The sequence below is a fragment of the Embiotoca jacksoni genome, unplaced genomic scaffold (genome assembly GCF_022577435.1).
Source record: "Embiotoca jacksoni isolate LCO1_2020_lvr unplaced genomic scaffold, fEmbJac1.0.p SCAF_9, whole genome shotgun sequence".
Taxonomy (NCBI): domain Eukaryota; kingdom Metazoa; phylum Chordata; class Actinopteri; family Embiotocidae; genus Embiotoca; species Embiotoca jacksoni.
Genome location: NW_027185447.1, coordinates 5,279,784 through 5,304,939, shown reverse-complemented (window position 1 = coordinate 5,304,939; position 25,156 = coordinate 5,279,784). Strand labels below are relative to the sequence as shown.

The 25,156-nt window shown below is 41.5% G+C and overlaps 1 protein-coding gene across 2 annotated transcripts in view; it reads right to left on the bottom strand.

Annotated features, from left to right (window-relative positions):
• prkar2aa (protein kinase, cAMP-dependent, regulatory, type II, alpha A) overlaps nucleotides 1-25,156 on the bottom strand; it is a 49,568-nt gene that overhangs the window by 14,238 nt on the left and 10,174 nt on the right. The gene's annotated exons all lie outside the window — the stretch shown is intronic.

Here is a 25,156-nt window from a genome sequence, read left to right as displayed (position 1 = left end):
AAACACCGAACTGACAGAGCTGCCGCGTCTCGAACTCTAATCCCCCTGCAGGTCGCTGCCAGAGAGACTGCAAATATATTCAAATAAAGTAAAGTATCATCAGGCATCACGCTTCTCTGTGTAAGCGTTTCATCTCCTTTTTCAGACCCGGGGCCTCATTTAGAAAACATTGCGTGGGATTATATTAAAAGCGCCCCAAAAAAATATTCTGATTTATAAAACCGCGCGCACGCAAACACCTGCACGCAAAGTTCCCTTTAGAAATCACAATCCACATGGAAATGTGCGCACGCAGACCGACACGCCCACATTCAACCACGAGTGGTCGATGCAAAGCGTTTTACAAAAGCTTCATGCAAATAAAGTTAGCCATGTGGATCGGTGGTTCTTTGGTGAATCGTGTAAACAACGGAGAGGAAAACCCGGAAATGGAATTTGTTTGTGGACGATGTGGAGGATATGAAGCGCGTGTTTGTTCGAGCGGTCACAGCTGTGGACTCAAAAACTAAAGAAAATGCAAAGAGCGGTCACATGTTGCCGCTGCAGTGATTGAAGTTCCACCGCGATGTCTCCATGACGACAGGCTGTGAGCGCCGTGGAAACACTTCTACCCACAACAACATTAAACTACGTGCACAATATGCAAATTAATTGTTTTTACAAAGGACGGTGATTAAGTTTGTAATGTAAACGCGGTGAAAAGCAACATGTGATATGAAGAGAAATGAAATGTGAGAGGCTTCGTTGTACGCACCAAGTTGTCCGTCACATTTAATTTCTACAATCTGGCTTCAGTTCACCATTTCACCGTCTGCGTCGCCAATTTTTCCAGGCTCCAAAACGTGCGTGCGGATGAGTCAGAGTTTGCCGACAGGTGCACTATTTACTGCCAAGTTTGCTTTTAAAAATCACGACTTTTTCGTGAGGAGTGGCGTACGCTTTTTTTCAGGCCCTGTTTTGTGCCAAAACCTGTAATAAAAAAATGAAATGTCTTTCTGAAAAGCAGAACTAATCGCACCGTTTAGCTCGTTCAGAAGGCACTTTTTTTTTGTTTTGTTTTGTTTTACCAGTGGATGTGTTTGTGTTGACATTAACTCTCCCCTCAAATATTAGATAACAGGAACTTGTGCTCTGCACATACGAGTGCTCACGTGGACTTACGACACACTAGACCAGAATGCAGTTTCATTATCACGGTGGTGGTAAATTTGTCAAACATAAATAACACCTTTTTTTTTTTTTTTTTTTTTCCTCGATGACATTGCAAACAACGAAGTTTGTCTTCTGTTCCTTGTTGTGCGAATAAATTCGGCCACACAAAAGGTTCCCTTCCAGAACGTTTTGTAGAACTATTAATCATGAAGAACTTGTCAGAAATTCAGGACATCTTACTAATTGGAGTAAATCATCATATAAGGACCAATAAAAATGCGTCTTCAGTCTCGCCTCAAGCACATTGTAAACTCTGTCTTTGTGTTTCCACAGCTGTCCACACAGATCTCTGACGTTTTTACTAATTCTTTTTCACATAAACCTCAACAGACCACTTTCATCAGACGACATTTTCTTCCTTTAGGCGTGTACCCAACATCACATGGTGTTCTTTGAATTTTGGGAACAGTTTGCTCCGGACAATGTTCCGCTGTAATCTCGGGAAAATAATAATAATAAAAAAAGAAATCAAATATGCAAAATAATGATTTTTGCCTCACTCATCCAAAGGTGTCCATATATTTACTACTGGTTCAATTTGCGTCAAGAGCTGGTCCATAACAACACAGTGTGATTCCAGGAGCATATGGTTTGGTCACAACATCTTTTTTTCTTTTTTGGTACAGCACAGTATTAATCAATGACCTTGCACATCAATGAACATTATTTGCTTCTGCGTCAGCATAACTTTCCCTTCAAACCGCTACCACAGGGAACGCATTAGCTACTGGAAATACAGCAATTATAGAAAAAAGTTTCCTCTCCCTGCCTGCACGAGTTGAGTGGGAACCTCTCGTTGCGTCTCTCCACATTTTTTTTTTTCTCCAAAATCATCAGCCACAGACGGCTTCATTTGGAAAACACGGCAACAGGTAGTCGCTGTTTTCTAAAGTCCTATGTCCTCTGCTTCCCGCTACGTACGTGTGCACGGTGTGCTGTGCGGAGGCCATCTCATCATCACACACGAGCGTGGGTGGAACCGTGTGAAGTTTTAACTCGCACACTCAAAAGATGGTCGCATACGCAACCGTTTAGCTCCCAGCGAGGAGCCTTGGCCCACTTATCAGGCTTCGCCCCGCGAGTTCAGGCCAAAACACCGTCCTCTTGGGGAATCCTTTCCCTTCTTGGGCGACTTATAAAGCAGTGTGCTCTTAAAATGAGACAGGGCAGCTTTAACATCGATGTCAGCGATCACTCCCAGTGTGTCCGGTAAACACAATCATCTATCACTTTGCCAGTTGATGATACAGAAACTGGTTTTAACCAAATGTTGGAAACAACATGAAACCAAACAGAGGATGTTTCCTAGAAATATTTAAACAGCGGCTGTAATCGAGTTTAATTTCCGGTCATGATTTCTGTGCTGAAGTGCTTGATGACGCGAGGAAATATTCGTCAGAGTAAAAGCAGCGTGAAAGAACACTGCTGGGTATGAATATGCATCAGGGCTAATGAAGCGGCAAGTCCAGAGATGAGGGATTGTGGCCTTGCCGTGAGGGAGAAACAAAAGGGCTGCGTAGATTGATGTGCGTGTACTGTATGTCTGGATTGTGGTGCCGCACAGCATTTGTAGGTCTGTAGGGAGACCGTGACCCTGTGGAAGTATAATCTATGTCTCCGTGAACGCCTGCGTTTAATGTGCCGCCATTTACACACACGGAGGTTGAGGTCAGGGTCCTGAACACCTGCTTTCTAACGCGGGGCTGTTACTAGCTGGCATGGGCATGGTTCACGGCTGCCTTACACGCACACACACACACACACACACACAGTATGTGTCCATTGCTACCTTATTACCATCCTGTCAGAGCCCATTAGATCGAGACTGTGAAGACAGGCGCCTGGGGGAAACTCGCACATACGCATCACTTTGCCGCGGTCACCTGGGGAGATGGACAGAGTTTAACACTCTGCTCACTCTGGAGATCACTCTCACTATCACTCAGCAGACGCAGTCGCAGGATGATCCAAGCATTGACATCTGGGGTGTAAACAGGTGGAAGTGATTGTCTTTCGTTTTTTTTTTTTTTTTTTTTTTTTTTATGGAATTGCTCCAAAGAATCAAGTAACAGGATAAAAGAAATGGTATTTTTTACAGCACCGGGTAATCCAAGCTTTTCAACTCCATTTATATGTCCGTGTTAACTCACATGGATACCAAATATTCGGACTCTCTGCACATCTGCTTTACCTGAAATGTCCATCTGCAGCCACATGGTTAGAATTTGATTCCGCTGCAGGCGACGGTACATTCGGACCATTAACCAATCAGATCAAAGAAAAAACATGTCTCCATTAAACGAGCTCCTAAATGGCAGCTTGTTAGGCTGACTCTACACAAAGCGGAGGCATATAATGTCTTGTTTTCTCATACAATTGGACGGGTAATGTTAATTAACATAAACTGAAACAGGATGAAGATCCGTTCTCATTTTGCCAGCAGTGATGCCAGAAGTGCTCCAATAGCACATTAAATCAGTCAAAGTGGCATTGACACAAAACCAATATTTCTCAGTAAAGATTTTTTTGTTTTAAACTTCAAATTATACAATATCATAATTACTTAAAAGTAGTTTTTCTATTTAAAATGTGTCACAAAATATTGCCCATTGGACGTTAAAAGTGTCAGTTTGAGGTTTTAGATTGTGTTGCGCTTATGGAGGATCGGTGAGTGGGTCTATGAGAGGTCTCTGCTGTCACTCAACTCCACTTATCTTTTATATATTAATTAGTTTATTTAACAGGGGCAGTGAACATTATAAAGCTTTTCTGTAAATCCATCTGTTTTTTTGTCTAGTTATTAAAGGGATGGACAGAATATAAGATAAAGATACAAAGTTATTGAGATTATAAGTTTGATCTGCAAGAATAATTTTATATATATATATATATATATGTATATAAAAAACAAACAAAATGAAGGCTCCATTAAATTACTATATTTTCAAGTAGTACAGAACAGAGCGGCACATATTACAAGACAACCAAAGTAAAGGATTAGGCAATGACCAGCAGGGTCACTACATTAATGCGAAGAGAAGTTTGATAGATAACAGAAGATCCTTTCAAGAAACTGTATCTTCATTCAGACGAGTCCATGCATCTGCTTTTATGTCTGTAACTATGAATCTGCAGTTTATATCTCAGGGCATGACTTGCAAATTGAATAGCTTTTACTTTGTAACCACTCAGTTGATTTCAATGGACAGAAAACAACCTTCAAACCACGTTGGATCGCCTGTCAACAAGATGAGCGGACAAACCTCCCGGTCACAGGCCACATGGAGATGGAAATGCAACTAAGTCAATTGTTTGATTTGCAAGTCTTTGTCTCCCTTCATCTTTTTCTTATAATTCAACCCAATGTGAGTACTTGCAGTGTATAATCAACACTGTTTCCTGGAACTCTTTTGGCTTTGAAAATCAGTGCGACTGCATAAAGTAGATACAATACTCCGTCAGCATGTTTCCATTTTGTCCGTACGAGGACCCGTGGCTTCATCTTCTCATCGATGCTCCAATTTCAACCCTCTTTCTGCAGCGAGAACACGGTATAAGTCATAGTAACACACTCGCACAAGTTCAACACTATTCTCAGTTTCTCTGGCTCCCTCCTCTCTGTCATTTATTGTGTACTTCGCCCCCTCAGCTGTCTCAAAGGAAAAGGCCTTCCTCCCCCATATTGCTCCCAATGCTTCATGACTCCTCTTCCTCCGTCTTCTATTTTACATACATGTATGGATGGTTACTTCATCACATCTACTTCCAGACGTACTGTAGGTCGCTTCTTTGGAGTTGGTTGTTGGGGACAATAACAAAATTACAGATTCCATACTTAGTGACTGTGGTGTATTGTCTGATACATTCTCTAATGTCTTAACTAGTTCATGAGTCAACAAGCAGATAGCTGTGGTCAACGCACTGTTAGTATGGTTTATAACACGACTAGAAACATTTATTTTGGTAGTTAGCTTCCTTCAATCACGCTGACACTGCTGGCTTTCGAGCTAGTGATACAAAACTATGATGGTGGTTATTTATTTTGTAAGAATGTAACAAATATGAAATGCTTTTATGAATGAACATCATTGTTAAAGCATTTAAAGCAATGACTACAGCAGTAATTACTGAAATGTGCGTTATTCCATCACACCAATGACACTTTGCCTTTGAATTAAATGTAAACTGAGGTAACGTTCTTCCCAAATAATAATAAGCTATTTTATACAGCTTTCCTACCATGTGTCTTGTTGTACTCTTTACTGATGCCAGCTAAACCAAGCTGTGTGGTGCCAAAATGATGATTTATGTCTAGTTAATTACATTGTATTTACATATTTCATGGCAATGCAGATTACGCGGGTTAAGGTGCCCAACCATAAACTGCAAGATCCCTGGTTTGTGTCAGACTGCGGGCCTTTTTCCTCCGTCTCTCTACTCTCATTTCCTGTCACCCCTCAGAGAAAATGGCCTGAAATTAGGCAACATGCTGTTTAGAGTGATTAACTACCTGGATTAATCACACATCGATGATATTAGCTGGAAACAATCGCTGCTTTAAAAAGGTATAAAAATACATTTAAACAGTGATACGAAAATTGTGAGCAATAATGTAGAGACGACACAATCTGTGATAAAATGAATGAAACGCAGAACAACATCAGAGGTTCATTCACAGAAATCATAATAACGTCTCGGGAAATTTAATTTCAACGACCTCCTTTTTATCCTTCCCTAATTCCTGGTGGGGTGGAGGGAGGAGGGCATTCCAAACTGCTTAAAATGATTTGTTTTGATCCAATCAAACTCATGAAGAGGTCAGATCTCTGCAGGTACCGAAGAAAAGAGGCACAAAGACCAACAAAAACAGTGATTCGGACACGGACACACACTCGCTTCTTTTTCCATGAAAAGTTGTAAAACACGTATCAACTGCTATTACTGATTTCTTGGGTGCTCTGTTTTTATATTTTTATACAGCTGCTTTGTTCTTCACGTTACATCTGAAGTATCCATTAGTTGTGGGGCTACTCTGTGGGCTGCGCCCCCCCACCCCGCTTTGTGTGGGGAAAATCAAGTCAATTCAGGCACATTGAATAAACATAAATGAATGATTCTACATTTGTTTGTGCAACATTTTAAACCAAAAGCATAAGTAAACTAGTTTGGTCAGCATGTGAAAATGAATCGTGTACTGTCTCCATCACTCGCATAGAATGCAGTTTGGTCTGTCAAGAGCATGTGGATATAAGGGAGGGATGAAGAGGTGCGTGCGTGTGCGTGTGTGTGTGTGTGTGTGCACATGCTTTTGTGTGTTTCAGTGTGTGGGTGTGTAAGTCTGAGTGTGTAATGTGTGAAGTGCTCTCCCTACAGTCATGTGGCTGGGGGAGTGGGGTGGGGTGGGGGGGGAGGGGTGGTTGTATCAAGTGTAAGCCTGAAGTTGCCCTGGCAACCTAACACAAAGAAGATCTCATCACCATAACAACGCTACCCCCTTCACCCTCCCTCCGCCCCCTTCTCAGCCACCATCCACCCCCTTTCTCCTCTATCCAGCTTGTAACAAGTGGAAGATCCCCCCCCCCCCCCCCCCACACCCACCCCACCCCACCCCGACCCGCCCTCTCACATCATCTTTCTATCTCTCTCCATCCCTCCCTACACACCCACTCACTGCTATAGCAGCATTAACAGATGGAGGGAAGAGAGACAGAGGGGGAGACAAAACGAGAGAGGGGAGAACAGAGGGAGAACCGGAGGGGGAGAAACAAAAAGACAGACCAGAAGGGGCGACAGTGAGATCTCTGGCAATGTGAAAAAAGAGATTGAAACAGAGGAAAAACAAGAGGAGAAAAGCGACATGAGAGCATCTGATGAGTATTAAGCTGCTGTATACGACTTCTGATATGGAAAAAGAAAGGAAACCAACAGAAAAAACCCCAGGAGAGATGGACGCCCACTGGAGGTTGATTATGCGTTAGGGCTGGGCGATGTAGCAAGTTTTGATGATATAATCAATATTTTTGCACCAGAGAAATGGAATAAAACAATATAATTTGTATTCCAAACTATAACCTAATATTCTGTATAAAAAGACACCGTAGCAGCATTCTTATTTATTAATAGTAAAAGAGTGGAGAGTGATAAGTCTATATATCAGATTCCTATCTTTTACACTCGTGGTTTTGAATTAAAGCCCATTTTATGTACAATATCGGTCTTCATTGAAATGTTCCAAAACGGCACGTTTTATCAAAAGCAAATTCAAGAGAGAAAGAGAAAGGGCCAAAAACCTGGCTCCTCGTTTCTGGAGCAGTTAACGTGGAGCCGCGCCTCTAATTCAATGAGCGTCGCCTTCACGGCACATGGGCTGCATCAGCTACGTGCACCGTTATTACAAAAGGAGGTCGAGGAATAACTCAACATAAAACACAAGCGAGCAGGAGAGAAACCATCGCCAACCGCTGAGCTAAAGTAGCTAGCAGGTCTGAAAAGCTTGTAAACGTGGGATGAGCAAAGTTGCTCAAATAAGGAGGGGCACGAGTGTGTGAGCAGAACTAGTGTCGGTTTAAATGTACAGCGGGTAATTAGCCACGGTGATGAAGAATAGTGCAAAGGAGAGAGAAGCAACACAACTAACTGCTAACAAAGACACGCTAGAAACCGGACACGAGGCGATACGCTTGCCAAAGCACGTCACTGTGTAATTGGTGTTGAAAACAACTGAATGAGCATTCTCAGAGAAAGATCTATTTTTTATAGAATACAGGCTATTATTGAATACACATTTTCATTAACATGTTTATTTTTATAAATATATTTTTAAACAGGGATCTTTGGGTTTCACTGTGATCACAATCTGGTTTTTAATAAAATTGCTCGGGACATCTCGTGGTTTTGACTTGCAAATAAACATTCGGCCTACATTGTAGGAAGAAAAAAACAGAGATATGCATCATGTATCGTCATTTAGCCAAAACATATCAGGATATGACTTTTGGTCCATATCGCCCCAGCTTTTACACACACACACACACACACACACACACACACACACACACACACACACACACACACACCCCCCTCTCTCTCTCTCTCTCTCTCTCTCTCTCTCTCTCTCTCTCTCTCTCTATGTTTCTGTTTGTCTATCTGTGTGTGTGTGTGTGTGTGTGTGTGTGTGTGTGTGTGTGAGTGAGTGTTTGTGTGTGTGTGTGTGTTTGTGTCCTGAGTGAATAAGTGAAAGCAATTCATCTGTCCCTGCCCGGTGTTTTCCATTGATTTCCCTTCCAGCTCTTCTCAGTGTGACTGTCTGTCCACTTGGCCTGTCGATACATCATCCCGGGGAAGTGGAGACCGAAGCATGAATGAGGAGGACACGTCAAATTTCAATATTTTACATTTTGCTATTTTTGCTTTGACAAAATGACCACAGGGTGATTAGACTAGTAAAATGGCCGAGTTAGAAGGGTACAGATGAAGGAGAACGCAAGACAGGAAGACAGACCGCTCCGGCGGCACAGTTAATAAAGATTAAATGAACCTTGAGGTAAATTGCGGAAGCAATGGCTGGCTTTGAAGTGGGAAAATAGGTGACATAAACCAAGTTTGGACAGGTCTGTTATTTGTCCGCCCACCTGTTGCTGCTCACATCTGCTGGTTTCCCTTTAACCAGTCTGCTTCCTGGAATAGAAACAGGGAAACAGGGAAATTTGGGCTTCTGGAAAGACAAATCTGTCCGTTACGTTTGCCATTCTGGAGGCGAGTCAACCCCCATTTGGAGCATTTAATCCATGAAACAGAATGGGTTTGGCAGAATAAAACAGTGCCAGGGGTTAGATCATGCTTGAGGACAGATCTGCTGAGGACGGGTTTTTCAGTGCATCGCTGAAAGAGTCACGATGACTCTGAATTATGCCTGACTATTCATTTTTTGCTTTACAAATAGAAGATTGAGTTAAAATTCTTAAATATCAAAAATGTCACAAATTGAAGACAGCCATGGTTCCTCTTGTAAAAATAATTCCTTTTAGACAGCGTATATCATCACAAGTCTGTGAAGAGTGGAGGCACCCTTCCATTGTTGCAGCAGCTGACTTCCTGACATTTCTGTCACCTAAATGGCCAATTTGTGTTCATTTCCAGCCTGAGGGAGCAGCTGAGGACTTCTCCGGTCATTCATTGTTCTTTCATCTTTCCCTGATTCCCAGACACAGTTTGGGGGATTATGGCATCTTTTTTATTTTCTGACAAATTTGTATGATTTTATGCCCACATTTAAGCACAATGTGTAAAATGCAAATGCAAATCCTGACTTTTATTCCTTTCAGAGCAAATATAACGAATATGAAGTCCTTCATAGGAGCTTCGTGGCAACAGGTTAACCAACAGTTTATCCAATCTAATGTTTTAGAATAAAAAACAAAACAACCCACAACAACACTTGTTTGCTGCAGGTCAACAGATTTGTTCTCGTCTTCATTCCAAATAACTAAAATACTCGAGGAGATTTTTTTTTTTGTCGCTGGTGAGATCAAGCAAATAATTCTCAGAAATTCACATGCTCTCTTTTAACTTGTATTTTGGCCTGTCATTTTTCAGATTTTAAAAGCCAAATGATGAACCATCTGTTCCTCCTGCTCTGTACTCTCACTCTGCCTCGCCATCTCTTTCCATCTTTATGCCTCTTCCTGTCACTCCTCCTCTCAAGGCCTCATTGATAACAGCAGGGTCAGATGTGGAGCGGAGAGCTTCTCTCACGTGTTACCTCAGCCTTGGACGTCACACACACACACACACACACACACACACACACACACACACACACACACACACAGTGCAGCTTAATCATGCACTTGGGCACACAGTGAGGCAGGCAGGGCACAAACACATACAGCCAGTACAAAATAAGTGCGCAGCCTCATACAGGAGGTGAAGCCAGACAACCAGCAGGCTTGAAAGCACATCATCAGCTCCAGTCTCCTACAGCACACCCAGGTATACGTTGAAACCCGACATCCCCCCAGAATCATGCCTTCAAATCACATGTGTAGTCCATTCGCGCAGAGGACACAGAAACTTGCGGCAGTGTTTCCTCTACTCTAAAGAGTGGCCGGGTGTGAAATAAGCATGATAAACAAAAATAAGATAATAACCTCCTTTCGAAATGCCATATAGATGATTGCTGAAATGACCTTTTCTAGCGCACCCTTTCTGAGCCTCTCCATGACCTCACATTTCCATCAGTCTGATCAGCACCTTAACTTTCCCTGACTGAGCCTCTGTTTGTCATTATGATCTGATATCTTTCATCTATCCAAGTCTCCGTCATCATTTTTACCATTTGCCCCGTTCCATGTCTCCCCAAGACCCGTAGAGAGAGGAACAAACATAAATCCTATCCCTGCGTATCCTCCTCTTCAGAGAAGATAAATGTAGTCTGGCTCTATACGTCGATGGATGCTGAAGTGCTGACAAAAGCAACATTAACTCCAGGCCCCTACAGCTTATACTACAATAGCAGGATAATGTGGAAATGAATAAAATAAAATAAAAAGCACATAATGCCTGCACTACAGAAGGGAACATAAATTGCGTGCAACACAATTGCACAATTATACATGCAGGCTGCGAGCTGGCAATATATGTGGAGGGAGGCATAATAAAACGAGAGGCACAGACAGCAGGAGGCCCATAAATACACACAGCCCGATTCAGACAGACACAGAAGACCACTTTCATCTATTACAGCTTTCTTTAAACACGACTGTCCAGATCTTACATATATTTCTGTCACTTTAAGAAGGTGTACGCGATACAGACAATATTAGCACAATTAGCATATCATTTAAACTGTAGTAAATATATCTTTTGGCAGCAGACAGCAAACAAATAAATGTAGCAGAAACCATCTCAAGGGCGCATGTAAAAGTAGTGGTTACGGATCGCACCGTGTGGCTCAACATTTTCACTGACACACGTAATGTTTTCAGAAAGGTAAATATCAGATAACACCCGGTGGGAACGCACTGCGACGCCACCGATTGGTTTGTGAACTGTCGTTTTGAGCGTTTGCCGTGTTCCTGGATCTGCAGTCTATGAGGCCGTATCCAGAGACAGGAAGCAGACAGTAAATAATAAACATGGTGGCATCTTTTGTGTCATTCTTGGTAAAATATGTAGTGCGATCCAGGTATCAGGACTGCTGACGTATCGTGTCTGCTGGTAGCAGTGCGTCATACCAGAGTCAAATTATGAGTGTCAAACAAGATGCCAATTATTGCCTCCTGCAAATTGGGGCCTCACCAAATGGAATGAGCACGCAGACAAAATGCTGAATATTTCAACAGGATTCAGGATAACATCCGATTATCTCCTTTATCATAATTACAGGGAGCCCATGTGTGTTATTAGTACAGGCTGTTTCACGCCAGCGGCTGTATCTTATGAGAGTCAGCTGGGAAAACAAATGACTTGGAATTGGAGTGGACTGTTAAGAAATACTGCATAGTAATGTGGGTGGCAGTGGGACAGGGGTTACGGAGAACAAGCTTCTGGGATTTTTCCTCTCCCGTTCTAAACCTAAAATAAACAGGAAAAACGACAGCAGCTACGATGGCCTTAAACGAGGCGCTGAGGTCAGTGGGGCAGCTTGAAGAACTCCGGTGGTGCCGAGAAGTTTGTGGAGCCGCGTTAAGCCATTTGCCCACAGTGTACTGTACTATACATTAAATACAGGTAACTCAACTGATTCACATTGAGTCCCCTTCATGGCCTCGGGACACAAACAGTGCTGTGGAGCTGGATATGAAGTGAGTAAGTGCAGATATTTTCCAAACACAAAGTAGAAACCAGGAGAAAGCTTTTACATCTTTGCCAGTAAAGTACAGCAAATACAGTACAACAGAGTCACTGTGCTGTAGAGACATTGTTTCACACACTGATAACAGGACGAACTCACAGAACAGATCTATTTTGTGAAGCGCCCTAGCTACCAAACTTCGACACTTTTATGGCAGCGAGCAAATTGGTTCGGTAGCGTCTCGCATCCAAAAAAGCCTCGTCATTCAGGACCGGATTTTTGCACCTCCGCTACATTCACGCAAACACGTTTTAGTTGTAACACGCGTGACTTTTGCTCTGTTTACACGGGTGAATCTCATCGGTGTCTGCGAGCAACAGCAGTTGACATACGTAGCCTCCACTCGAGCAGCCCGCCCACCGAGATAAATTCAGTATGTTTCAACTTATGTAGTTTAAATCTAACATTAGAACATCTCATTTTTACTCTTTTCTGGTCACACCCCTGTCCGAGTTATGCGAGCTGCAGGAACAGGAGGCTTCTCTGTGTGCAGCTGGCAAGCTACCGTTAACTGATAGCATGTGAGGCGTTCACGGGACATTTGTTAATTGTAACTGCAGAAAACCATCTGGGTTGCACTCTTCCCCTCTAAACTACATGGAAATGAAAGATTTCTACCATAATGTATAAGGTCTTTAAAAAAAAAAAAAGTATTTTATAAAAACTGGCAACCTATGTATTGTCCCATAAAATAATAGGATGTATAGTCACTGTGGAACACATGCAGAAGCAAATGGCTGAACCTTTAAGCAGAAGTGAAGCATGATATATGAAGCAAAAACATGAGGAGAACATACACGAGTTTTATTGGTAAGTGTTTTGTACCAACTAACAGTTTCTCACCTCTGTGATTTATGGTCGCGATGACTTCTTGAATTTATGACACCGAAGCACAAAACAAAAGATATATATGGTGACAAAATATCACCGACACAGGGGAAGGGAAATGTGTAGATGTCCAAATGTATACACACTCCAAATGTTCCTAAATTACAAAAACTACATTAAGGCATCCCCACATAACCTTCACACAGACACGCTTGTGGTTTCCCGGGATGGATGAACAGCAGTGGTCCATTAGATTATTTAAGGACAGATAGCTTGTCTCTCCAATAGACCACTTTATTTGTCCATTTTTTTCACCCTCTTCATTCTGGCTTTCCCTCTCCCCCAACACTGTCTTTTCATATCCAAACACACTTTTGCTATATAACAACACTTCAACACTCCACCATTTTTATTTTTTTTTAATCTTAATCTTTTATGTTGCTATTGCAGCAGTTGCTTGCATGTTTTTGTCTGCCCCCTACCTCTCTACGGTTCTGTGCATCTTTTTAAAGTCTGCTAGCGTTTGTTTCATTTTCTCTCCATCCTTGCTCAGAAAAAAAAAAGTTGAATGTGCTTTTGAAGCCTCTCTCTACTACGTCATGGAGCTTCCTCGCTCCACTGTTATTCTCATGCTCTGCACCGTTACAGCCAATGTTTCCCACCATGCAACTCCCTTCTCAGCCCCTACATCTTTCCCATTATTTAACTCTTGTCATGTTCTTGCCCACAAAACTGTCTCTTGTTCTCTCTCCCCTTGTCCCATATGTGACTCACTCCCATTCTCAGTATCTCACCCCCACCATCTCACTCTCCCGAAGACTTAGGCCCTTAAAAGGAAGTAGCCCTGCTGTTGCTAATAGCTGCATCGGTGTTAACCCTTTCACAGCACCACCAGGTTTGTTGACGTCAGTTAACCCTTTTAAACCCGAATTCACTTGTCACAATGACCCATGTTCATCACGGTCTATGTCAGAGGGGCAAAGCAATACCAGCCACTAGACACAAATTCAGTTACCACATTAGAGTAATATTTTTCATCTACACAAACCCGATTTCCTCTGGAACTCATGTTCACAGACGTTATTAGATAGATTTGAAGCACCAATGGGAAATTACACTTTAAAGTGAAATAATAGCACTTAACCTCAAAAGCATAGAAATGTGTTTTGCCGCTCCCTAGTTACACATCCGATCCACAGACCAACAGACTTTCCTTTGTTTGATGTACGTGACTCTAAGTTTTTTTTAAGTGCGCTGTTTTCCACAGCCAACCTGTCAGCTCTTCTGTGTTGGAAGTGGCACCAAAAGCTTTTCAATAAACCGGTTTTCATTTAGTTTTTAGATGTAAGATTCCTCAAAGAGTTATCGACAATATAACAGCGGTGCTTGCATTGCTAGCAGCCCTTGTACATAACAGCGAGTCATTTATTTCAAATGTTTTATCAAAATGTCACTACAGGGAGCTTAAAAGCAAGGCGGGAGGTGCAGCAGCTTAAATAATATTTACTCTTCTATAGAAAGGAAAAGAGCTTTGCTGGTGTTCATCATCCAAAGAAGAATTTAAAGAAAACCTCAACAAAGGCCCAGTTCACAACGCGCACTAAAATGCATCTTGGGTTATCCAATCACAAGTGGACAGCTCTCAGTGCAGGTGCGAATGCACCCGAGACGCATTGAGGACACACTTGAGATCCGATCGGCTCAGAGGTGGTCGCCTTCCTTTAGCAGTCTGTACGCGAGTTATGCTGGATCACAATGAAGGTCCTCCAACTCACCTGACGTCCACCGCGTAAGCAATAGAGCTAAATATAGAAATATTTATAAAAAGAATATTTGCATGATTCTCCTGAGTGCTGTAAACTGTACAGAAAGTAGAAGAGATTTACCTGAAAACTCAACTGGTGGCTATAAATCAGCTGTTGAGTGAATAAAAACACGGGCTGTCTACCGTTCGCTTGTTTCACCAAAGTCTTGTTTATTTATTTGTTTGGTTATTTTTTGGTTTACCTCGCCCGTAAGCGTGACAGGGTTCGGGTTTACAATTATAAACTCGAGTTCAGATATTTATATTTTCCCACATAATGAGTTGCATGAATGTCTTTACACTATTGCTGTGTAAAAAAAATGAAAAAAGACAAACAACCCGAGCCTGAGGCTCCTAATACACTGCTGCTTCATTGATGCATACATGCCATCGTAACAATAAACTATTTCTTAAATACAATATATCAGGTAACGGGTCTGAAGGCTTTCAGGCAAATCTAAATGTCTTGAGTAACTCAAAAGATTGAAAAATAAGTTGGGTAAGAGGGGTGTTGAATTTACACATAATAAGATTAGGACGTTTACTCGAGTTATCACAATATTCTAAACAGAAATTTCACAGTTTGCACATCCCACAGATTGTCTGTGCAGCAGCTACTGCGTTACGCTTTGGTAGCAGCAGTAATGGCAGGACACTCATGCGTATGCCATTTAGCAGAGGCTTTTTCAAAGTATCTTAGAGCACCATGAGAAAGTACTTATTTAAGGCCTGTGGAAATCCTCCCATGACCCTGGTTGTGTTAATACTACGCTACTCCCATTAAGTTGCACAGGCTGGCAGTTGCTGCAGTGAAAGAAACAAAGGTGACTGTTTGAGAAAAACCATAAGTAGGATATGGTTTTCTTTTACTGGACATTGCACATAAACAAATAAAACCGGTATATAAACAGGCCGTGCTGCACGGAAGCAAAACTAACCCGCTTTTAAATGTCAGCTTAGTGTACTAGTAGTTACTTAACCCGTTAATTCTTAACGTTCCTCCGTCTCGCAGAGGAAACGCAGCTCTCGGACTAAACCAAGTGAGGTTACAGGGACACGACTGCAGATCTGACCACTTTGTTTGTTCTACTGAATGTAACTAATGTGACTCAGTCATATTATTGGTTATTATAATGATTATAATTTACAAGAATGATGTTGCAAAAACACACTTCTTCGGAACAAATTTACTGAGGAATGGCAGCAGCTCTGCCCTGTGACGATTGGAGTGACCAGTCTAAGGCTCACTGGAGTTTGTTTATCGGGTGCTTTTCCCAGACTCCTTTTCTCAGGGGGGCAGTGAGCAGTCTCTTTTCATTGACATGTCGCCTCCTCCCAAAACATTCTTGGAAGCACCACATTTGTGAAGAGAACCACGAGGCACTGTCCATCACTGATGATAGCTTAATGCTGACGTCGAAGCTAATGCACAGTGTTACGTATACTTGTGCCACTGCTGAGGGATTGAGAGTGAAAATCCTTCTCTAAATATCATAAAATATGGTTTCGTAGTTCTTTATAAGTCTGAGGACCTGTTTCACTAAAATAGACTTTGGCTACGTATTAGGTCTAATTTACAGACGTCAGACAGATATCCAAGTTAATCTGCTGCAAGTTCTTTAGTTCTTTTCCGTTTTAAGTAGGACTTATTTGCTCTGTATTCTAGGAAAATGAAAGCTGCCCCGTTCTGTTCACTGCAGCAGCAAACCTAAGCCTTCCACAAGAACAGTTGGAAGGACATTTTACCAAGAATATTCAGCAAAGGAGTGTGACAAACAAAAACTACCATTAGGAAAAAAACAAACATACATCAGACATATGAAAAAAAAGAAATAAGACTGGTAAAAGATTCAGATAAATGAATGTGACAAAAGGGGTGGGAAAACCACAGGAACAGTTTGAAGTCACTACAGAAATGGTGCTGAAGCACTTGTTTCTGTATAAACAGGAAAGAGGAGCTTGTGGAGTTCACAGTGATGCTTCAAGCAGCATTCCTCAGCCACCGACCCTGAGAGTTGGCAGAGACGGCAAGGCCAGACAGTGGCAAGTGACAGTCATGACATAAAGAAAGGTAACGATAGGCAGACGCCATTATTATGGCTCCATTAACTTAGTCGAACAGGAAAAGTCTTTCTAACACCACAGACCAGTCTAAAAAGTCTTCGTGAAAACAGTCACGCATGTGTAGCACACTGCCTTACCATCTTTGCACATCTCAAAGTCTTCCATGGTATCAGGGATAACCTGTATGATTACAGACCTGCAGAACCTGAAGACTGTTATCTGTCACCTGCAGAATGTGACACTGCAGAATATAGATGACAGTAATCCACTTTCTGACCTTATCTGGCACCGTGTTTATGAGTCTAGCCGCTGCAGGATTTCTGCAACATTTAGCATCTGTGACCAAACAAAACATTTCCAGTGCCGAGCCCCATGGTTTCATTTAAACAAATGGGCCCTTATGCCATACAGAGAACTCGCAACGAATGGGCCAGTAACCATGTGGCAAATCATACATATGAAAAAGGCAAGCAAAGTAAAAAACATGAATACATACCGAGTACTGAACTTCAGTACTTTTATGGCACCGATTGATTTTTTTTCTATATCATCAAGTTATGAAAAATGCCTTACCATTTGATACCAAATTTCAGCCGACCCAAGAAGATGAAAATAACTAATAACTCAGAACTTCTCATTTCACTCCTTTGCAACTAACACATTTTTGACCACAGGCCTCTGTGAGTTGTTTAGGACGCACTTCTCTGTGTGAAGCCACCTTCAAATAAACCTGCATCTGAAGCGTTCAGGGGACATCTTTAAATTATAGATATGCAAAATAACCTGGGTCACACTCGCCCCCTCTAAACTACATGAGTCGCTGCATGCACATGGACCACATGCCATGCTATCCACCACAAGTACATTTGTAATCTTTGGGAATCACTTCAATCAGTATGCAACATGCTTTTATTAAGGCCTAATATCACTGGTGCTTGGTTGTCTAATGTTACACGTCATAGAGACATGCAAAGAAAATACTATGTTAAAAAGACAGAGCACACAAATGTGTGTATTTTCTTTCAAAATCCAACTATAGTATCTGTATAGGTGTAAAAAAATGTCCAAGAAGAAATCAAAAGTCCGGCTCCTCTTTATCGGGCTTGATGTCGATAATGTTAAGAAACTGATTTGAGTTTGTAAAAATGCCAGGGATCCTAAAATAAAACTTAAGATATTGGCCGTAATGTATAATGTAATTTTTATTTTTGTCAAAATGTATTTTCTAAAATTGGTATTGATAAAAGTACCGTTCATAAACCGGTACTGACGTTAAGCTTTTTGGTACTAAACATTTTTGAACAATTCCCAGCCCTATTAATGAAAATGAAAGGCTCCAACATCTGGTTCTGGGATAATTTGCCACATGACAAGTGAAGCAATATGTATTCTAATCCCCAGGATGAACGCCCTTTTTTTGTTTTTGTTTCCCAGGATCTGGAAGACACAGATCGGTATTAACACATAAGTACAGCACAGTATCAGACCCCAGACGTTCTGTGTGGTGGTAAAATGTCAAACTGCAGAACAACATTGGCAGTCGGCCTGCGCAGCCTGGTAGGAGAGCGCAACGTGTCCTGACCAAACCACTGGGGTGTAACATAAACAAGTCCAATCTGGTCTCCCATTACATGACCATTTACAGTCACAAATGAACTCCAAACGTCCACATTCTCAATCTCATGTTTACAGTTAGGTCATTAAATTCAATACCATTTGACTTGCAGCTCATGGGTACCGCTTGCTGTGGCACTGAACCAGCCGAGAATGTTTGACCAGGTACTCGAGTCTCGTTAATAAGTCAAACTTAGTGTACATCATGTTGATTAGCATTTCAAGTAACACAGTCAACTAAAGGAACGAAGGCGGTTTCTACAATACACAACTATAAATATATCACCTAAACGGGAGGAGCAAACGGGTGACAGCTTGTGCTCTTCCTCTTACAATTTTCATCACTCTCTCAGTCTATCGATGACGACTTCGTTCCCGACAGTAAACAGCGCTGCTACTCTTTAAGAAGATAAATAATAAGAGGCTTACACAAACACATATCAAAACTACAATACAGCGATGTGAAACTCATATCAGCCTGATGCAAATATACTGATAAAGAATCTGTATATGTTGCAGAGGAGGGCCTGTGAACTCTAGTGACCTCCTGACTTTCTTTATCTGACTCACAATTAGGCGAGGCCACTGCATATCACTGTCACTTCCTGCAGTGATTGGCTGAGAGTCATTTCAAGGCCAGTAGTTTCTATGGTGACCATGGCTGAGCCAGTTTAGAGCACTATGTTAAAGGCACAATCAACCATCTAGAAAATGGACCCCAAATTAATTTTCTTTTAAAAAGGGAGGTTATTAAGCCTCCTGGTTGGAAAATAGTGAAAAACAAAAGTAGGATTTGGGATTCATCGCTAACTGTTGGGCTGACTGAACGAAAAGACAGTTTTCTCACCTATGTATAACCATTTCACACTTTTTTGTTGCACGCAAACTGTCATTGCCACCAACAGAGGGACATTTTTTCTGTAAAAAAAAAAAATAATGTTTGTGTGAGCGAGCAAGGTATCTCAAACGGAAAAAAAAAAAAAGTATAAAACATTAGTTTAGCGTGAATCCAGATCTGAGTGCAGATTTAGGTTCAATTTTATATGACCTAAACTACGTGTACCAAGTGCAGTGTGGACAAATTCTCCACCAGCTTAGGCAAAATAAACTGTAGCATAGATGGAGAATATTATGAAACATACACAATACTTCACATGTTCGCTCCACTGTTCTGTTGAGGCGTCAAGAGTGATGTCTGATACAACCAGCTACCTGCAGCTCTTTGTCTCTTCAGCTGCCAGCTCTAACAACCAATTTGGCAGGAAACCATCATCCCTTTTCTAAAACCTTTCCAGCTGCCGGCTGGGCAACAGTTTTTTTTGTCACTCACGACAGTCACAGGTGAAAGTTCCTTCAAAGTTCACTTATCGCACTGGTCTAGTTTTACTCCGAGCAGGTAATATCGGAGTGCAACAAATTAATCACAAGCACATCTTAAGAGAATATACGTTTCCACATTTTGCACACATAGGGCCTGATTTACCAAGAACTCAAATAAAGGGCATTAAATTGCGTGTTTATTCCAAAAGTTTGCACATGTATGTTGCACGCGTTTTGCAGGTGATTTACTAAGAGTAATTACATCTTTGATATCAGTTGCAAAGCGCTCCATTTAAATGAGGTATTTGCGTGGGTTAAAGTGATTCCAGCCATTCTAACAGAACAAATGCGAAAACAAAAGGAAATCTGATCCCACTGAAATGAATAAATATTACTATAACAATCAGCGAGGAAGTCAATGCCGTGGGAATAACAAAAAGATCAATAGATGAAATTATGAGAAGATGGCAAGCTATTAGGCGGGGAAAAAAAAGGCTTATATTAAAATGTCGGCAAATAAAAGAGCGGTGGAAGGGATCCTCGAACAAACCCCGATCAGCAGGTCCAGCTCTCTGTGATGAGCAGGGGACTTTTCATTCAGTGCCTCGCGTGTGTTCAGGAGCCTTATGAAGCTACCTGGACAAACGGCATGTCTGAATAATTTATGCCTCCGTCATCAAAAATGTTTACACGGATGTAAAACCACGTTCTCTGCGTATTCTTTGATTTCCCTGCGTCTCCTTCTCACCACAATAATAAGAGCAGCCGTCTCTCCTGATTTGCGCATCCTATTAATTCCTTTCAGTCGTACTGAAATACACACGCAACCACTTCTCTCTATTTCTACTTTCAGATTTAGTAAATATCATTGCGGGTGCTTTAATGTATGTACTTGCATTTCCCCTCAGAGTTACATATGGATGCAGGCAAACGCGCAAAACGGACAACGCGTGTTAAATTGCACATTTGAAAGACGCAGTCCTCACTGCACGTCGTTGGTAAATCTGCTTGGACATTTTACTGCGGGTGGTGTTGAGTTTACGCGTGATTTTACACACGCAAACATTTAGTAAATCAGGCCCGTAGACTGCTGTACATCCAAACCAAAACATTTGCACTCCTCGTTTCAAATGGAAAATACTTTAAAATGATCCCTGTAATCCCAGAGGCAATTTGTGCCAGACCCATTCAGTGGGGAGGTCGATTCTGGAAAGCAGACATTGGAGGTGCGAGAATCGCCCCAGCTGGCCAAAACTACCCACCTGAGGCCCATCTCTCACCTGCCTCTTCGCATATCTCTTCCACTTGAATGAAGAAAAGGACACCAAAAAAAAAAATCTGCCTTGCACGAACGACGAACCCTAAGGGTGGTTGTGGTTGTTAGTCTGTGAAACTGTTTCTAAATAAACTATTGTATCCTTATTTTTGTTTAAGGAAACACGTCTTTCAACAACATTGTTTCATGTAAGGCGATTTTAATAATTTGTGGACAACAATGGAGCTTAACGGCGCAGGGGGATAAGCCAAATCAGGCGATATTTGTTAATAGGAGAATTCATTGTTGATTTGTACTGTCAACAAGACTTGTTGAAAAAAAATCTTCTTTAAAAGGTTACCGGAGCAACATATCTATTTAAATACTTCTAGTATTATGATCCTGTCTGCCAAAAAGGCTGGAAGGTAGACGAGCTCGGCAGTCAAAGTCAAAATGTAACTGTGTTTGGCTGGTGTTTAACATTGAGTCTACCCCACCAGGGTCTCTTTCATTCACCCTCTTCTCCTCATTCATGTCTTCCTTCTTTCTCAACACTTCTTCCCCACGCTAAATCTCTCTTTCTTACAGTGCCAAAGACGGTTCTGCTAAACCGCCCTAATAAACCCTCCTCTCTCTAAGCCATCTTGTCTAATGAGATTGGACCTGTACATCGAGACCAACAAATGCAGAGCGAGGTAGACACGAGGATTGTGAGAAAGAGACAGCAGATCCAGAGGAAACAGGGAGAGAGAGGGACGACTTGTGTACAACCAGAGACTGGCAGACAGATATGAAAATCAAATATGATCGACAATGAACTGGAATGGTAGAAAGATCTGAAGGTTGAGTAAGAATAAAGCAAGCTGGAGAGAGAGAGAGAGAGAGAGAGAATGAGAGAGAGAGAGAGAGAGAGAATGATGAAATGTCTCGCCACTGGTCACAGTTAATAATAATAATAATAATAATAATAATAATAATAATAACTTTATTTAAAAACAGAGTTTACAAAGTGCTCTACAGAGAAGACTTAGTTAAACATAACGTCAATACTGGTAAACATTTAAGAAAACAGGAGGCAAAAAAAAGACCATACTATAAAGGTAATGAATACAACAAAACCAAACAAATAACCAAAAGGAGCAAATGGAATAGAAAACAAAAATAAATAAATGAATAAAATAAACAAACAAAAACAGGGGAACAAAAGAACTGCATGAAAGGACATAAAAGGACAACATCACTTAAAAGCAATTCTATAAAAATGGGGTTTAAGAAGTGATTTAAAAGAAGTCAATGAATCTGTAAGCCTTATCTCCTCAGGTAGGTCATTCCAAAGTCGAGGGGCTCTAATGGCAAAAGCACGGTAACCTTTTGATTTAAACCTCGACTTTGGAACGGCCAGAAGGCCCCACCGGAGGATCTAAGGCTGCGAGTTGGCTCATATGGGGCTAACATTTCAATAATGTAGCTCGGGGCCAGACCGAGGCGGGCCTTAAAAGTGATCAACAAAATCTTAAAATCAATTCTAAAACCAACCGGGAGCCAGTGGAGAGAGGCCAGAACTGGAGTAATGTGATGTCGTCTGTTAAAACCAGTAAGAAGCAGAGCTGCTGCATTCTGGACTAGTTGGAGGCGGGAGATCGATTTTTGGTTTACGCCAGAAAGGAGGGAGTGGCAGTAATCGAGTCGAGACAAAATGAGTGCGTGAATTACTTTTTCCAGGCCAGAGTGTGACAGTATGGGTTTGATTCTGGAGATGGTTCTTAATTGAAGGAAGCAGGACTGGACCATTTTTTTTTTTTTTATCTGTGTTTCAAAGCTTAACTGAGAGTCAAACATTACTCCTCAAGTTTCTGGCAACAGGTTTTAAATAAGCAGACAGAGGACCAAGTTGACTCTTAATGAGACTGGTGTTATTGTTTGGGGAATTGAACAATATGACTTCTGATTTTGAGTTGTTGAGCTGAAGAAAGTTTTGAACATCCAACAGTTAATGTTAGAGAGACAATCTAAGACAGCATCCAGGCTCTTTGGGTCACCAGGTCTCAGCGGAGACGTGTCATCTGCATAGCAATGAAAAGATACATCGTGTCGTTGGAGGATTTGGCCGAGTGGAAGCATGTAGATAGAAAATAAAATTGGACCAAAAATTGAACCTTGTGGTACACCACAGGTAATGTGTGTCGTGGAAGACGAGTAATTACTTATGGTGACCGAGTAGGTTCTTTCTAAAAGGTAAGAATAAAACCAGCTAAGTGCAGCGTCCTTGATGCCAACCCAGGTTTTGAGGCAATCGATTAAAATGGTGATCTACGGTGTCAAAAGCTGCACTTGGGTCTAAAAGAATTAAAACTGCACTCTCCCCCGTCTGCTGCTAAAAGGAGGTCATTAGTTACCTTGAGGAGGGTAGTTTCTGTGCTATGTAGTGCTCTAAAACCAGACTGAAATTTCTCAAAGATGTTGTTATGATTCATAAAAGCTAAGAGTTGTGTTGAAACCACTTTTTCTAAAACTTTTTGATAAAAATGGGAGTTTAGAAATTGGCCTAAAATTGGAAAAAACAGAAGGATCAAGCTTGGGTTTCTTTAAAAGACACGTTTAAAACAAACGTATCCAACCCCTCAGTGGTGGACAAATTAAATGTGTTACTGTGACCTATTTTCATATTTTCTTGCGCAAGTGTGAGGCAGAGAATGATCAAAATGGACGCTAGGTAAGCCACTACCCGTAAAACCTGTGTCAACTCACCCGTATCTCACATTGCTAGGTTGGGAAACTTGGACAAATAAGAACTGTTGGTGGCAAGTTTATCTACTCTTACAGACACCGTGTTGAGTAAGCAAGCAACCATTGTCTGATTTTAAAAGAATCTGGTGAGGCAGGCAACAGGGCTGATAAAGTTTTGGCCGTGTACACAACTGGCCTCACCGCGCCGTCTGGGTGATCCGACCACAAGGGGACCGCTCCAAGTATGCCAGTTCACACCTGCAAGTTCATGCGTCTCGAGTGTGATCGGATATCATTTCATCTCCCCAATCTGTATGCAAATGAACACGTGTATCACGTAAATATAGAAGTAAATGGACATGGAGACAGAAATGCATGGAAAGGAAAGGAATTTCACAAAATGAGACATCCTCACTCACTGCATCCTCATTTTAATGCGCCATCTATTCTAATTTATTACGGGGGGTTTTTATGTTTGTAAATGTCTAAATAACCTTGGCTCAGATCATTTGAGTTTTGAAGCGAGTTGTAGAGAGTTGGGCTCTGCACTGTGGTGAGAAATGAACTGACCACTTGTGATCGGATCGGTCAGGACATGTTGTTGTCAGGTGTATACAAGGTCTTGGACTATATTTACACCACCTGGTAATGATCCAACTATTGATCCTATTCTACAAAAGCTCATATTTGTAAACTTTGCAGACTTGGCATAGAGTCAAATCCTAGACTGACTCAAATATTCTACGAAGGTTTACTCTTACAAATTGATCAAATACACTGCTCAAAGCCACATTTCTTTGATTTTAATACCCAGACATGAAAGTAGAATCAACTAGGAAAAGATGCTCAAAGATTTCAGGACATGCATCGCTAGATTGTCAGATGTGCGACAATGCTGTGTCACCTCCCACACAGGATCACAGACTATGATTCTAAATATTCCCTTCCATGGGTTAATATGGGAATACGGTTGTGGCCGGTGGACACAAAAACACATGAAATGACTGAAGTATCCGGTATTACAAAGGATGACACAAACGGCATCTTTTGTGATACAGGAGGAAAACGTGGACAGAAAACGGCTTCCGTTTACTTCTCGGAAAGGACGGAGTATCCTCAACGATGGCCTGGAGTTTCAGCTCTCGCACATGAAATTGGAGCTAGTCACAACGCTGACCGCTGGAGGACTGATTCCCACATCCTCTGTAGTTGTATCTGTGTATCTCTTTGTTTGTCTATTGCATGCCTGTATTTTTTTCTTCGCCTCGGTATTCCCCCTTCTCTCCCAAGACAAGCAATAAATGGGGATATTTCCAGGACAAGTATTGCATCAAACCGGTTAGTTTTACTGCCGTTATTTGGCCAATTCACAAAAATGCAATTTTTGTAATCTCATCTCCTAAGAAAATGTAACTTCACACATTGATGAAATTAGCAACATTAATGAAAATTTATTTTGGGAAAATTGCCCTACTAA